General features: G+C 42.5%; 1 long non-coding RNA gene across 2 annotated transcripts in view; it reads right to left on the bottom strand.

The window, feature by feature from the left end:
* Nucleotides 1-17,500, bottom strand: part of LOC118075824 (uncharacterized) — a 51,380-nt gene that overhangs the window by 18,214 nt on the left and 15,666 nt on the right. Inside the window, exons 2-3 of one of the 2 annotated variants that reach the window (XR_004691447.3) lie at nt 14,990-15,102; nt 2,054-3,900 (exon numbers count right to left, since the gene is read on the bottom strand). This is a non-coding gene — a long non-coding RNA (uncharacterized LOC118075824). Of the gene's footprint in view, nt 1-2,053; nt 3,901-14,989; nt 15,103-17,500 lie in introns of those variants that run through there. The other variant, XR_004691448.3, reaches the window with a different exon arrangement.

The following is a 17,500-nucleotide window of genomic DNA, read 5'->3' as shown; positions in this document are numbered from 1 at the left end:
ATGCAGGTGTTACAAGATCACTATAGGCATTGTTGATGTTTTGCAGTACGTTTTAAGATATTCCACAAATTTACCCCATTCTTTCTGGATTTTCTGATCTTTTTGGTCTCTTACCCTTCCGGTCAATTTAGCCAGTTCTATATACTCTACCATTTTACCTCTCCAATCCTCTACTGATGGAATCTCAGTTGTTTTCCATTTCTGCGCCAGGAGCACTCTAGCTGCTGTGATGGCGTACATAAATATTCTTACATCCTCCTTTCTTATTTCACTTCCTATTAAGCCCAACAAAAATAACTCAGGTTTCTTCGGGAATGTATATTTTAACAATCTTTTAAACTCATTGTAAATTAGCTCCCCAAAAAGGCTTAACTACAGTGGTACCTCTACTTACGAATTTAATGCGTTCCGAACACACATTCGTAAGTCAAAAAAAAATTGTAGGTCGAATCCCATAGAAATGCATTGGGAGAAAAAATTCGTAAGTCGAAGCAACCCTATCTAAAAATTCGTAAGTAGAAAACCGCATCCAAGATGGCGGACGGAGCTCCGTTCGTAAGTAGAAACATTCGTAAGTAGAGTTATTCGTAAGTAGAGGTACCACTGTATTTTACATTGCCACCACATATGATATATATCACCATCCTCCTCCTTGCACTTCCAACATTTTTTGTCCTTTGGGGTCAAATACCAATGGTACATAAGTTTCATAATATTCTCTTTTAGTATCGTACATGCGGTAAACTTGATGTTGTAATTCCATAATTTGAACCAGAGATCAACTTCGGTTGCAAAGATTTTGAGCGCACAAAGAGCGTCAGGGTGAAGATTCTGCACATTTAAATCTATATATTTAATTTAAATCTATATATTTAATGGATAGATACTCTTAAGAAGGTACTCCGGCAGCCTTCTTAAGAGTGGAAGTAGGATTACCTTCTGTGTCTGCCAGGGCCCACTTAAGATTTCTGCGTTTTTTCATCAACCTCGCAAATGCCTCAAACACCTTATTGGCTAAACAAGCCTTTGTATCTTTACAATATAATACTATTTGGCGTCTAAAACTATTAGATATTGTATCCAGATACAATCTACCCGAGTTTAATACTCTCAAACTGTGGAGCCCTGATAAAGTTCGGGAATGGATCTTTGAAAAAGACGCCTTTTTAGACACCACGAAGATAAAAAAATTCTGGGTTTTCCTACTGGTTCCCCCGAGTAAAGGCAGTCAAAATCTGTGCCAACTACCTGGTGGATATCACTGATCCCACCCTTCGGAGAGCTTTCACAATGGCCCGGTTTCAAACATTGCCAACTGTATACCTGACCGGTAGATTTACAAAAATCCCAGCAGAACACCGTTTATGCCCTTGCTTCATGAAAATTAAAGAGGATCTTATACATTACCTCCTCTATTGCCCCATTTACTCGGGCTTTAGAGACGCGATGCTGCAAACTATACCCAACTCTATAATCAATCCTGAAGATAGAGTAAATTTTTTGTTAGTTGATGCTAACCCACAAATTACCCATGTGGTAGCGGTCTTTGTGATGTAGGACATGAAAGCCAGGGAAAGATTTATGGATGATAAAGTAAAGACCCCTTCATCGTCTGTTTAACTCGTTGCTTGTTTTCCTTCTCTTTCTGTTTTGTGGGATGAAGGTTTTGTTGGGATAGTATGCAATGAATTTTAACATTTTTTAATTATTGTTGTGTTGATATTTGTGTACAGGCATGGTCCTCACAATAAACGGTTTTGTTGTTGTTGTTATATTTAATGAAAACTTCATGAATTTAAAACTGATTTTGCATTTTGCATTTAAATATAATTATATAAATATAATATAATCTATTATATATAATAGATTAGTTTACATAATCTATATAATAGATTATATGGTCTACATATTATAGATTTTATTATATAATATATATATTATAGATTATATAATCTGTAATCTATAAAAATAATCTAAATGGATTTTGCATTTAAAAGCAATCTAAATTGATTCAAATTTATAAATGTAAACTGCAAATTTAATTTTCTTTTTTGAAATTTCTTTCAAAATTTGGACAAAATTTTTGCTCTCATTGGCTTCTTTGCATGTCCGAGAGTTCTTGCATAATGAGAGAAGGAATTAAAAAAGCTTCCCTCTTTGTTTCTTTTGTCTCCGCAGTGCCCGAAAGCGCCCAATCCCCTACTACCGCCCCAGCCCCTCTTCCTCATCCCCCAGCAGCATAAGCAGCTACTCCTCCTGGCACAGCCCCTTCAGCCCCTCCCCCAGCCGTAGTAGCCGCAGCTACTCCAGCAAAAGGACCAGCCGCAGCAGAAGCTGGAGCAGCAGCGGCAGCGGCCGGAGCCGCAGTGGCAGCAGCTCAGGGGCACGGAACAGCCGGCGAAGCGGCAGCAGGAGCGGCGAGTCGGCAGGCAGCTACGACAGCTTGCGGCGTTAGCGGACCATGGCCAGGAGGTCCCCTCTTTAACGGAGTCAACGGAATGTGTTTCTCAAGGGGCAGATCCGGAAAGGCATCCTGTTCTTGACCAGAAGCAAACGACATCACTCGTTTAGCAACCCTAAGTTGCGGGGGACGCCCCAGAGAGACGCATCTTTCTTTCTTTTTCCACCTGACCCACCAACCCATGGGGGGGAAACCAGCCATGAAACTGATCCTTTGTCATTGCGAGTGCAAACCTGGGCTGTCTCTAGCACGTTTCTCCTGCAGGGGTGCTTCACACCAGTCCATCAGCTCTTGGAACTCAAGAGAACTGGGTGTATCCTCCTCTTGCCTGTATCACAGCAAGCTTTGGACCGTCCCGTTGAGGAAATGCTTTTGATGCCACACCCCAAATTCCTCCACTATTCAGCAGGTCACGTTGCTGGTTCCTGTTGCTCCCCATTAAGGGGGAGTAGACTATGTCATCCATTAAGAATCCTGCATTTCAGGGGGCTGGACCTGGATGGCCCTCCCGACTCTACAATTCTGTGATCGATCTCTTTCAGCTTCTGTCCTCCTTGCCCTTCTTCCTCTTGTGATCTGCACCCTCAATCTTCCCTGGCTGACCCAGGCAGCTGCCGAAATCTCGCTTTCTGCCACCGGAGAGTGACAGTCATGTGACGACAAACCAGTTGCCGGCCTCCCAAGGACGTCAAACTGGATCGTCAAACTTCCTCGTTAAGTCGGCGGCATCTCCCAATCCAGGCCGTGGAACTTAGTAAGACCCAAGGGTGAGGAAACCTGTGGCCTTCCAGTTGCTCGATGGACTCCAACGTCCATCAGCTCCAAGCCAACATGGCCCAAAAGTCATGGGTGTCTGTGGTCTTCCCAATGGGGTCGTCTGATTGGCCATCAGGAGAACAGGATGGTGGACTAGATGGGCTTTGGCTGGGCTCTTTTTAAGTTCTTTTGGAGAGTTGAAGTCCCACATCAGCTGGAGGGCCACGGGTTCCCCACAACCAGGACCACCCCCAACCTACGATTCTCAAACCCACCTCCGAAATTAATGAGGAGGAGTTAAAATCCACTGAGCTAATGATGCAGGGAATTTGAGGGAGGGGGTAAAGTGAAGTGAAATACCATCTCCAACATAGATAAGTGAAGTCACTCTGAGGAAGGCTTACACATCAAACTACAAGAAAGAAGATTCCACCTAAACATTAGGAAGAACCTCCTGACAGCAAGAGCTGTTCGGCAGTGGAATTTGCTACCAAGGAGTGTGGTGGAGTCTCCTTCTTTGGAGGTCTTTAAGCAGAGGCTTGACAGGCATATGTCAGGAATGCTTTGATGGTGTTTCCTGCTTGGCAGGGGGTTGGACTGGATGGCCCTTGTGGTCTCTTCCAACTCTATGATTCTATGATTAATCACCCATCAGCCCGTAGCAACATTCATCTTTGTAAAACCTGTATAGAGGCAAAAAAAGGAGAGACAGAGAGAAGTTCCATGTTATTTATTGGAGGTGGGAGGGATCTCTGAAGAACCCCCTCCTCCGCTGTATTGCACCCACCCCAAACTTTCCTGCCAGACCCCATAGGGGTGGTTGCAGACCCTGGAAAGATGTGCCTGCTTAGAGGGGCTGTCCACAGGCGTTTGAGTCCGTGCAAGCAAAGGCTCCTTCTTTTTTCCTCAATCCGACCGTTTGCTGATATATGTTCCTTTGTTATTTATTGATTGCTGTAATTATTTATTACATTTGGGATTTGGTGCTGAGTTGCATGTCAATCACTTGCTGTCGCTATCAAAGTTTAATTTATTCCCATTTTTTAGCACTAAGTTATTAGTATTTATTATTATTATTATTATTATTATTATTATTATTATTATTATTATTAGGGTTGTTTTGTTTCATTTAATGCAGGGATGTAGAGGCCCTCGAGTGACGTTCAGGCTCAGTTTTACTATATTTTGCTGCCTCTGGCTCTTTCCCCCTAAATAGGAATGTCAGGGAACTCTGATGAAAATGGAAATAGGAGTGGAAATTGCTGGTGTTTGGTCCCATATCTGGAGTTGAAATCAATCCAGTGCATTCAATTGGGATTCACTGTTATTGGTTTCAATCTGCAAATCATATGTTGCTGATTACATCCCCCTTCTGCTTTCTTTGCATTGAAATGATGGGTGGAAAAACATTACCATTGTTATTATTACTATTATTATTATTTAAATTTATTACCTGCCCTTTACCCTAAGGTCTCACACTGGATTGCAACAATTGAAACTCAACGTTAAAAACAGTTTAAATCAACTTACAGTCACGAAAATAATGCGGGTCCTATTGCAATGACAACATAATCTACGAGATTACAGAAATTACGTAATCTCAACCACAGCGGACGGCGAGACGCAACGTTAAAAGCAGCTTAAAACAACTGACAATCACAAAATAGGGTTGGGCCCTATTGCAATGGCAAAGAAATTTACATAGTTAGTTAACCTAAATCACAAGTTTCACAATTTTGCCCCAGTGGACCTGGAGAAAAAGAACATTGCTTTGTATGGAAGACGAATCGCAGCAGTCAGAAACAGTGCTGCATGCAATCAGAGGCGTAGCAAGGTCAGGTGGTACCAGGTGCACATTTTTTGTCACACACACCCCACACTGCAATTTTGGGGAACGTTTTAGGGAGGGTGCCCCAAAGTTGTTGAGTTTTTTAAGGAAAGGTTGAGCTTTTTTAAGGGTACCCCTGAGTTCCCACAGATCACGCAAATCCAACCGCCAATCGCATAAAAAACCTGCCTGCCAGGAATGTGAACGCCGCCGGCCGGGGTGTGCCAGACTGATTGCCGGGCGGATTTGCGCGATCAGCAGGCGTTTAGTGCCAAATTGGGGACTGGCCCTACCATAAGGCAGACTGAGGCAGAGGCTTCCAATGGCGGGTGTGGGAAGGAGCAGTATGGCCGTGGGGGGGGAGGGTTGAGATGCCAGAAGACAGAACAACGCATGCCACGTAGACTATCCCCTAAACCAGCTTGCTTCTAGCTACCACTTTTGTAGCTCCCCCCCCCCAAATCATTGTTGTTGTTGTTGTTTAGTCGTTTAGTCATGTCCGACTCTTCGTGACCCCATGGACCAGGCATGTCAAACCTGCGGCCCTCCAGATGCTTTGGACTACAATTCCCATCTTCCCCAACCACTGGTCCTGCTAGCTAGGGATCATGGGAGTTGTAGGCCAAAACATCTGGAGGGCTGCAGGTTTGACATGCCTGCCATGGACCATAGCACGCCAGGCACTCCTGTCTTGCACTGCCTCCCGCAGTTTGGTCAAACTCATGTTTGTAGCTTCGAGAACACTGTCCAACCATCTCGTCCTCTGTCTTCCCCTTCTCCTAGTGCCCTCAATCTTTCCCAACATCAGGGTCTTTTCCAAGGATTCTTCTCTTCTCATGAGGTGGCCAAAGTATTGGAGCCTCAGCTTCACAATCTGTCCTTCCAGGGAGCACTCAGGGCTGATTTCCTTAAGAATGGATAGGTTTGAGAATGGATAGGTTTGGGGGGACTTCCGGGTCAGACGCGCTAGGAGCAAGCCGCAAAAACGCGAGCTCCGTGTGCTCCGCGAAAGACGATATCGGCTAGAGAAAACGGGGGGGTGATTCGGCGTCAAATACACCCCCCAGGAAAGGCAAAAGCACGGGGCTTTTTGCCAAAAGATACGGGGAAGGCAGCGAAGAAGGGCGGAACTCTGCGCCGGCACAGCGAAGCTGTGAGAGGCTGCGGAGAGGAGCCCAAGCTTTACACCCCCAAACCGATCGTCGCGACGCCCAAGAGCTTGCCCGGTAAGCGTCTGGGACCCTCTGATTGAAAGGTTTGATAGAGAAAGTCCCCCCCCCCGTGAACAAAGGAGAGACTTTGCAAAGAGCTCTTTCAAGACTTCGTTACTGAGAGTCTTCTATAATAAAATAAAAAAAGCACAGGGGGAGGAGAGCGAAATCAGAGAGATACACTGTATCGGGAGGAGAGACTGTTTCAAAATAACAGCTTGTGGGAGAGAGAGAACGATCTAAAGCATTTCACCCGGAGGTTGGAAGCCAGAGACGGGAGACGGAGGAGGAGGAGGTGATTAAAGGGAGATCAAAGGGACAATAAAGGAAAAAAAGGAAAGAATACACTGGAAAGGGGAAATAAAATGGAGGAGCCCCTCTCCATGACTCAGTAATACCCTGGCTTCCTCCGTCTTCACGGAAGTGAAAAGACATACACATCTAGAAACCCATCAAGTGGCGACATCTAGTGGATACGGAACCATATGGACTCTCTATTCCTTATTTAGTTGAAAGTGGCCACTAAAGTGGCTATTAAAGACAGGAGTGGGACCAAGGACTACACTGCTGGAATCACCATTTCTGAATTATTATACTGGAGCTAGATACGGCTTTAATGCTGAGATAAAGACCTGCCTGTGGAATTCCCACGAAAAGCAACAGGGGACTACTCAAGCAAGCAAGACAAGCATCTTACTGGTTATTAGACTCATACTGGGCTGGATAAATATCTCTTTTTTTTGGCAACGGGCCCGCACACAATATCATGGGATCAAGAGCAAGAACAAATGCTGCAACGGCAAGGAGACAATCAACATCCAACCCCAACGACAATGACCAACTGGGGGACATCAGAGACTTGATAACGGAAATGAATAAATCGCTGAACGATAAGTTGGACTTAATGGAGACTAAAATGGACTCAATGGAGATTAAAATAGATTCAATGGAGACTAAAATGGAGAATAACTCCAAAGTCATCATGGAAATGACCGGACAGATCAAGGACCTATACGGCAGAAACAAAGAGGTCGAGAAATCAATAAAAGACTTAAATGTTAAGGTTAATAAACAGGAGGAAAGTGTTAATAGATTAATAAAGGAAAGCAAGGAAGGAAGGAAACTGCGGGCAGAAGAAGAGAAAGATAAACAGGAGATAAGGAAAATGCAAGAGGATTTAGCAGACCAACTTGCCCTATTAGAAATGAGGCAGAAAGCTTTGGTGTTGAAGTTGAGGGGTGTGCCGGAAAGACCTAATGATAGGATAGAGGAAAGATTACTTAAGGAATTGGCGACTTGGTTAAAGGTAAAGGAGGACGATCTAATGATGGATGTAGACAGGATTTATAGAATCAGAGGAGAGAAATCAAAGAAATTCAAAGGCCCAGGAGATTGTGTGCTGGTCCTAAACTCAGGTTTATTGAAAGATAAAATTTTGCAGAAAAAAAAGCAGGAGAGCCTAGTAATTGATGGTAAAGCTATAGCTATTTATAAGGAGATTCCGAAAAGATTCTTGTTTAAAAGACAGAAGTACAAGAAATTGACAGATGTCCTGATAAAAGAAGGTATATGGTTCGTGTGGGAATTCCCGGAGGGATTGACATTTACTTTTAAGGACAAAAGGAAAACAATTAAGTCAGCTGAAGAGCTGGAAAGTTTTTTTGAAAGGTTTGGGGAGGAACTGCTGGGGGCAGAAGCAGTGGAAGAATAGATAAAGAAAATAAGCCATTTGAAACGAATTTGGTTCAAATACCTGAGAAATCTTGACTTTATTTACTTACTTTATAAAATAACATTTTCCACCCTCCCACCTTCCCTTCCCCCCTATTTTCTTTCTCCCCCCTTTTTTTTTTAATTACTTCTTTCCCTGCCTCTCCCTTACCCCAACTTTCCCTACCCCCTTCCCTCGCCTTCTCTCTCCCTTCCCTTCCCTCCTCCCCCCTTCCCTGTCCCTGTCCCTCCCCCCACCCTTTCCCCCCCCTTCCCCCTTTTTTTCTCCCCCCCTTTTCTTTTTTTTCTTTTTTCTTTTTTTTTTCTCTTTTTTTTTTTCTTCTTCTTCTTCCCCCCTCCCTTTCCTTACCATTCATTCCAAACAAACACATACAGATATACATATCTCTGCTCCCCCCTTCCTGACTTGTTTGAGTTTTGGTGAACCAGAGTGTTGGTGAAAGCATATTTTTTGAATTTTTAAGGAGTTTATTTTGGCTAGAGTCAAAGGAGTTACTGGTCTTGAGCTGATTTGAGAAAATAAAGAGATGGAACTTAATATACTCTCATGGAACATCAATGGGCTGAATTGTAAATTGAAAAGAAACAGGGTTGAACACATTCTGAAGAAAGATAAGTGGGATGTAATTTGCTTACAGGAGACGCATGTGACCCAGAAACATAAAAGAGTTTTGAAAAATAACAGGTTAGGAATTGAGTATATATCGGCAGACATAAAGAAAAGGAGAGGAGTGGTCACATACGTGAAAAACTATCTGAAAGCCGAAAAAGCCTTCCAAGATGAAGAAGGGAGGATAATAGGAGTAAGGATATTTACTTTAAAAGGGAAGGTCATGGTGGTAAATGCATATGCCCCGAATGGTTGTAAAACTAAATTTTTCAAAAAAATGGAAAGAATTCTAAATGAACATATCGAAAGTGAAGAGATTATTCTGGCAGGAGATTTTAATGGCGTGGTCTTACCCAAGATAGATAGATCAGATGGGGTCAGGAAAGAAGGAGGGAAGCTACCCGGGAGTTTCTTTCGATTAGTGGATAATTATGAGCTAAAAGATGTGTGGAGATTGAGGAACCCATCAGAGAGAAAATATACATTCTATTCGGGGGCGAGAAACTCGGCCTCAAGAATTGATTCAATCTGGCTCACAGGGGGTCTAATAGCGATGACTAGGAAATGTGAGATCTTAGTAAAGTCCATCACAGACCACAATGCGACCATGGTCAGGCTAAAGGAAAATAATCTAGATAGAAGAAGGTGGCGCATGGATGATAGAGTATTGGAGGATGAACTATTTGTAGGCAAGATGAAGGAATTGATGAATGAGTTCTTCCAACTTAATGTATCCCATGAGATGGAATTATCAACCGTCTGGGATGCGAGCAAGGCATATGCCAGGGGATTGTACATTCAACAGAAAAGTAGAATTAAAAGAGAGAAGGGGGAAAAGTTAGAAAGGATAGGGAAGGAAATAAAGGAAAAGGAAAAGGAATTGGGGAAGAAACCTAAGGACAGAGAATTAATAACACAATTAAAAATTTTACAGGAAAGGCTGACTCAGGTATTGGATGAGGAAATAGTAAATAGAATCAAATGGTCCAAGCAAAGGACATTTGAATACGGAGGCAAAGCGGGGAAGTTCCTGGCTTGGAAATTGAGGAAACAGCAAAGTGAAAGATTAATAACAGCAGTGAATGAAGGGGGAAAGAGATGGACTAATTTTGAAGATATACAAAACTGCTTCGTCAAATATTACAAGAAATTGTATAAAGGGGGAGAGTTAAATGAAAAGAAATTGGAAGAATATTTTAGAAAGTTTAAAGAGAACCCCATTACCTTGGAAGAAAAGGAGATATTAAATAAGGCGGTGTCAAGGCAGGAGATAGAGGATGCCATATCTAAAATTAAACTGGGGAAATCGCCAGGGCCGGACGGCCTTACCGGCTGTCATTATAAAATCTTTAAGAATGAGCTAATAGAGACGTATCAAAAATTAATGAATGAAATATTGGAAAAAGGGGCGCCCCCAAAGACATGGCAGGAAGCGTTCGTAACCTTAATTCCCAAAGATAAAGGGGGAAAGGAGGAGTTAGGAAACTATAGACCCATATCATTGTTAAATGTTGATTATAAAATCTTCGCGGACATCTTAGCCACCAGAATAAAAGGAATATTAAACAGACTTATAGGACATGAACAGCAGGGTTTTCTACCCAAAAGGAAAATGTACAATAACCTAAGAATTCTCCTAAATCTATTCGAATATATAGACTGGAACCCCAGCAAAAAAGCTGCATTTATTTTTCTAGATGCCGAAAAGGCTTTCGATAATTTAGAGTGGGGATTTATGAAAAGAGCCTTGGGAAAATTTGGAATAGGGGGCAAATTTATGAAAGCAATTGAGGCAATTTACAGCACACAAACGGCCAGATTAATCATTAATGGAAAGCTATCGGAAGAATTTGGAATATTTAAAGGAACACGTCAAGGGTGCCCTTTATCGCCGCTATTATTCATCGCAGCATTAGAATTCCTAATCTGCGACTTTAGGATTGATGAGGAGTTTAAAGGGATCTCAATAGGGAAAAGGATTTTTAAATTAAGAGCGTTTGCCGATGACATTATTGTAATGATGGAGGATCCAATTGACATGATGGGAAAGTTAGAACAGAAATTGTTAAATTATGGAGAATTAGCGGGATTTAAAGTAAATGGGGGGAAAACTAAAATAATGACAAAAAATTTAAGGAAAGATGAATTGGACAAACTGAAGAGTATTATTGAGTGGGAAATAACGAATAAAATAAAATATCTGGGAATAGTAGTAACACCAAATAATGTTAACCTATTTGAAGATAATTATGTTAAAACATGGAAAACGATTAGAGAGGATTTGGATAAATGGGGAGGGCTAAATATGACTTTTTCAGGGAGAATAGCGGCGACTAAAATGATGATTCTACCCAAAATTTTATTTTTATTTCAAATGATACCAATTAGAATTAAAAAAGAAACATTTGACATGTGGCAAAAAGATATTAGCAGATTCATTTGGGAAAAGAAAAAAGCTAGGGTCCAATATAGATTACTGACAGATGCCAAAGAGAGGGGAGGATGGGGGGTCCCTAACCTGAAGATCTATTACGCAGCAGCGTGCCTATGCTGGATGAGAGAGTGGTTTTTACTAGAAGATCAAGACCTATTAAATTTGGAAGGCTTCAGAAATACACGGGGTTGGCACTCGTATCTGCTAAAAGAAAAAACAGGAGACTATAATTCCTTCTCAGACCATGTCTTTAAAAGATCTCTATTTAATGTCTGGAATGAATATAGGGAACTTTTAGAACCCAAAATCCCCTGGTGGACCTCCCCCTTGGAGATGGTTTCAATGAGTAAAGATCCTAAAGGAGGAAAGTGGGTAACATACAAGGAATTAGTAGATAAGGTTAATGACCAATATGTATTAAAACCCTACCATCAAATAGAACAATACTGTCTGAGCTGGCTACATTATTGCCAGGTGTTAAGCATCTTCAATAAACACAAAGCGGTTGGATTTGTTGAAAATAGATCAAAATTACAGGAATTACTATTAGACAACCCCACAAAGTCTTTAGCAAAAATTTACAAACATTTACTTGAATGGGATATGAAAGATGAGATGACTAAACACGTAATGATAAGATGGGCGCAGGATGTTGGAAGAACGATCTATAGCTCTCAGTGGGACAAATTGTGGGGGGAGGATATTAATTTCACGGCTTGTATGGGGATAAAAGAAAATATATGGAAAATGGTATTTAGGTGGCACTTGACACCGGCCAAATTAGCCAAGATATATAAAAAGGAATCTGATAGATGCTGGAAGTGTAAAGCAGAAGCAGGAGATTATCTTCACTGCTGGTGGAATTGTAGCAAAGTGAGTATATTTTGGAATAACGTTTACGAGAAATTAAAAAAAATGTTGAAGTGGACGTTTGAAAAAAAACCCGAGACCTTCCTCCTAAGCTTGCTACCTGAGAACACCCCCAAAGATAGGAGAAGTCTCCTCCTATACGCATGTGCAGCGGCAAGAATAGTACTAGCCAAAAACTGGAAAGGAGATAAAGTCCCATCACTTGAAGATTGGCATCTAAAATTGGTAGAATATATGAATTTAGCCAGAATAACGGCAATAATTAGGAAAACTTCTAAACAAAAATTAAAAACGGAATGGAGTTATGCAGTAGAGTATTTTCACAAAGAGGGATTAAGCTCAAAATGGGTGATATGCCTAGAATAGAAACAACAAGCTGCTAGATAAACATTTAAAGTAGGGAAGATGGAAATGAAATGAATAAAAATATGTGTATAATATATTTGAGAAACACATAATTATTAAAGAGAATCATTTCAAGGAAGAAACACAATGATTTAAGAATGGTGAAAGGAAACCGATCTCATTATCTGGAAGTTTCTTTTTATTGTGGGATATTTCCCCTCTCTTTTTTTTCTTTTTTTTTCTTTTTTCTTTTTATGGTACTTCGAAATTGTACCTTCTTTTTTTTTCTCTCTCTCTCTTTTTTTTTTCTTCTTCTCTCTCCTTTGTGTTTTCTTTTTTGCATTTTGTATCTTGTATTTTGTATGCTTTGTGCTTTTGATTTGTCTGTCACCATCTTATCTTTTTGCTTTTTGATTTTGACCACTTTATGTAATTACTGCCATTTTATGAGTTATCACTTGTATGACTTTTAAAAGAAGAAATAAAGTTGTTTTTAAACTGAAAAAAAAAAAAAAAGAGAATGGATAGGTTTGATCGTCTTGCAGTCCATGGGACTCTCAAGAGTCTCCTCCAGCACCATAATTCAAAAGCATCAATTCTTCGGCGATCAGCCTTCTTTATCATATTGGGAACTATAGTTTGTTAAGGAGGCTGAATGGCGTTAGAGGATCCCTCTTCCCCTCACAGAGCTACAATTCCCAGAGTGGTGTAACAATTGATCCCTCTCCCCGGGGAACTCTGGGAATTGCAACCCTGCCCAATACGTTCTCCTGTTCTGCACTCACAAAAATATCCAGCTTCCCCTAAAATTGTTGTCGTTTAGTCGTTCAGTCGTGTCCGACCAGAGCACACCAGGCACTCCTGTCATGCACTGCCTCCCGCAGTTTGGTCAAACTTATGTTGGTAGCTTCGAGAACACTGTCCGGCCTTCTCGTCCTCTGTTGTCCCCTTCTTGTGCCCTCCATCTTTCCCAGCATCACGGATCACTGCCTTGTCGTGGTGAAGGGACTTGAATAACTCAGAGAAGCTATGAGCTAGCTATGCCATGCAGGGCCACCCAAGATGGACAGGTCATAGTGGAGAGTTTTGACTAAATGTGATCCACCTGGAGCAGGAACTGGCAAGCCATTCCAGTATCCCTGCCAAGAAAACTCCCCTAAAATAAACACCTTTAAATATTTCCCATTTTGTGCATGTAATTACTCTCTCTCTCCCCCCCCCCCCCCAAGTCTGGTTTCCCACTCTGCATCCAAAGAATGGGAAAACGTTTGGGGGAAATCTCACCAAAAGACAGCTACCTCCATTCCAAGAGATTTTAAAAAGCCCAATCCCAAACATGAACTGCTTACTCAAAAGTAAGTGGTATGGAGGAAACTGCCTTATCAGTATGAGTCAGACCAATGGTCTTTCTGGTCTACACTGGTCTACAATGACTGGCAGCAGCTCTCTGGGTTTTCAGGCAGAGGTCTTTCTCCTAACCGTACCTAGAGATGCCAGGACTTGAACCCAGGACCTTCTGCATGCAAAGCAGATGCTCTAGCCCCTGAAGCTACAGCGGTTTCCTGGGGTGGGGGGTGGGGGTGGGGTAGTATTGTGGTCTCCGCATTAAAAGGGTTTGATTCTCTCCCTCCCTCTCTCCCTCTCTGCTTTAACTGCTAAATGCTGAACTGTTCTTCCAATTACATGTTACCAGTTCATTTATGTCTCCAGCCAAACCGCTGGCATTATTGTTGTTGTTGTTGTTGTTAATTTATCATGCACTGTATATATGATGAGAGACAGGTGTCGCATATTTATTTATTTATTATTTATTTGTCTGTTTATTTGTTTGTATTTTTTAAAATGAAAACAATTCTGTCACTGGGTTTTCGGTTGTTGAGGGGTGGTTTTCTCTCCCCCCCCCAAAAAAAATTTCCTTTCCTTTTGAGAACCACTAGTTCCTCTCTAACAAAGGAAAACAGCAACTGAACATCTCAGAAATCTAAAATGTTTCAGACCCAGACCAGGTTGTGTTTTCCTTTTAAATTCTGTTCACATGTGACGGCTACGTATTCTGAAGAAGAACACACAGTAGAACATTTCATGAAGGAGAGATAGAGGTTTTCTTTTCCTGCAGCATCTGAACTCAAGCAGAACAAGGCAAAAGACAAGATGTGGTCCTCATTTCAGATCCAGAAGCCGACGCAATTGGCAGTTGAATTTTATTCTGTCTACTTGCCCTCCTGTGAGGGGAGCAGGCTAGCCTAAGGGGCATAGCAGGCTGTCTTCCAACTCCTTGTCGCCACTGCCTGCCCCTCAAAATCTGCCGCCTGAGGCAGCTGCTTCACTCCACCTAATGGTTGAGCCAGTCCTGACATGAATTCAAATCCTTTAAAACAAGGCAAGGCTATAGAATGGGTTGTGTGTGATGGGTAGCAGGTAACACATCCCTCTCATTCTCACATTTTGACAAGCGGCTACTAAGCCGCTCCAAAACATTGGTTCATTGAAATTCAGAATTATTATTTTTAAACGACCTTTGACATGGCTGTATTCTTTAGTCTTCCTGAAGAATTTTCACACACACACAAATGTACATAATAATAATAATAATAATAATAATAATAATAATAATAATAATGATAATAATAATAAAATCCTGCTGTGTTTCATTCTCATCCGTCGTTACTGCTTGGTTTTGTTCCTGAAATAAATTAATCCACACAAAATGCCACTGTTTTGCAGAAGGGGTTCAAGTACATACCAGAAATGTCGGTTTGAGCAATAAAACGGCCTTGAAGCTTTCCGTCGCCATAGCAAATCCACTTAGAAACGAACGGATGTCTTGCATTTAGGAGATAGCGATTGGGAAAGGCACTAGAAAGTAAGCAATTGACAAGCAGATGTAGAAATGATTTTAACATGCAGATGCAGAAACACCCTACAAGCAAATCAGCATGGATGCATATTGTTGTACGGTACAACCTCAACACCAAGAAATCACAGTAAATTACCGTAGATGAATTTGTGGAGAATGAGGCTGTCAGTGGCTGGTAACCGATGGCCATCAACTTGGATGCTTTTAAAAGACAATTACAGTCCTACCTCGGTTTGCAACCGCAATCCGTTCTGCGGAGCCTGTCGCTCCCCAAATCGGTCGCTCCCCGATGCACGCTTCTGCGCATGCACGAAGCGCCGATAGAGCGCTTCTGCGCACGTGTGCGCTGCACAGATTGCTTCTGCACATGCGCACGCTGCGCAGATCGCTTCTGCGCATCCGAGCGCCGCGGAACCCAGATGTAAACACTTCCGGGTCCACGGTGGTTGGAAACCGAAGCGGTCGCAAACGGAGGCGGTCGCAAACCGAGGTTTGACTGTAGACAGCTTCATGCAGGAAAAAGCTATCAATGGCTATTAGCCACTATAGCTATGCCTTACGTCATGGGTAGGCAAACTAAGACCCGGGGGCTGGATCCGGCCCAATCGCCTTCTAAATCCAGCCCGCGGACAGTCTGGGAATCAGTGTGTTTTTACATGAGTAGAATGTGTCCTTTTATTTAAAATGCTTCTCTGGGTTATTGGTGGGGCCTGCCTGGTGTTTTTACACAAGTAGAATGTGTGCTTTTATTTAAAATGCATCTCTGGGTAATTTGTGGGGCATAGGAATTCGTTCATTCCCACCTCCCAAAAAAATATAGTGTGGCCCCCCACAAGGTCTGAGGGACAGTGGACTGGCCCCCTGCTGAAAAAGTTTGCTGACCCCTGATCTACCTCCACTGCTGGAGGCAGCGATGCTTCTGAATACCAGTTGCTGGAGACCACAGGAGGGGGAAAGCGCTCTTGTGCTAAGATCCTGCTCAGTGCCAGATTTACGTATAAGCTAAACAAGCTATAGCTTAGGGCCCCACTCTCTTGGGGGCCCCCAAAAAAATTAAAGGAAAAAACCCACTGGATATACATTTCCTATATATATATATATATATATATATATATATATATATGGTGCGTGTTTGTTATTCCACATCTTTCTCCACAATCGCTTGCCCGATTGCCCTCAACTTTGCCCACAACACCAGAGTCACATGTGGGGGTGTAACCATCCACTTACATTGACCAGATGACACACCTAGCACAGGTAGAAACCTGGATTTCTGTACAAAAGTGCTCCCTCCAGTGGACATCTGGCGAAGCTGGGAAATAGAAGGCAAAAGAGGTTGCAACACAGCACCCTCTAGCGGTGGCTAAACTGGTACTACAGCTAGAAATCCTTGGCCCTCTATCGGAGGCTACACTGGTACTGCAGCTACTAGGCCAAATGGAGGCTCGCCTTTACAGACTAGGCCGAATGGATGTGGGGACTCGCCTGGGTGTGGATTGGGGGCAGGAGGGGATGGGATAGGTCATGGATCGGGACAGGCTAGGGGGAATCACAGGGATCAGCCACAGCAATGTGTGGCCTGGCCAGCTAGTATAAGATAAAAAGCAAATAAAACCCATAGAGCAACAGTGTTTTGTGTTGTGTAGGCTCCTCTGATGTAAGTCATAGGCCTCGCCTGCTAGCCTGCTCCCTAAAATATCACTGGCTTGCTCATTTCTATATATAGGATGCCTACATTCTGCACGGACTGGTTGCATGACAACATGAGCAAATGGCTTTAGAGACCGATTAGGTCCATCAATTACCATATAGCATATATTCAACACAAAAAACAGCGACAATTTGTTGCTGACAAAGGGCAGCTGGGCATATAAAGGGCCCCATTACCTTCAGTAGCTTAGAGCCTCATCAAACCTAAATCCGGCCCTGATCCTGCTTGAAGGTTTCCTACAGGCAACTGGTTGGCCACTGGGAGAACAAGATGCTGGAATCCACTTTGCAGCTCTAGTAGAAAATCACTTGTGAATGAGTGGGGGATGGGACATGTATCAATGGGAGTGCAAGTCTTCTTCAGTCAGATTTACATAGGTGGCGAAACCAAAGAGCAATAAACAGGTCCTACATTTGGAACTGCCAACTGTTTACGGCTTTGGTTGCTGGAAATCAGAGGAGGGGAGAATGCTCTCATGCTCAAATCCTGCTTGCAGGTTGGTCCTTGTGAGAACAGGATGCTGGACTAGATGGGCCATTGGCCTGATCCAGCAGGCTCTTCTTGTTGAGTAGCGAAACCACAGCTAAGAAGCTCAAATCATGACTGACACCCTTCTTTGGAAATTAAAGCAATGTCCAGACTTCAACATTCAAGAACTTTACTTGCAGAAAGCTATAGTTATTGAC

This window comes from Zootoca vivipara, chromosome 16 (assembly GCF_965207765.1).
Source record: "Zootoca vivipara chromosome 16, rZooViv2.hap1.1, whole genome shotgun sequence".
Lineage (NCBI taxonomy): Eukaryota > Metazoa > Chordata > Lepidosauria > Squamata > Lacertidae > Zootoca > Zootoca vivipara.
This window is presented reverse-complemented; position numbering and strand designations above follow the sequence as displayed.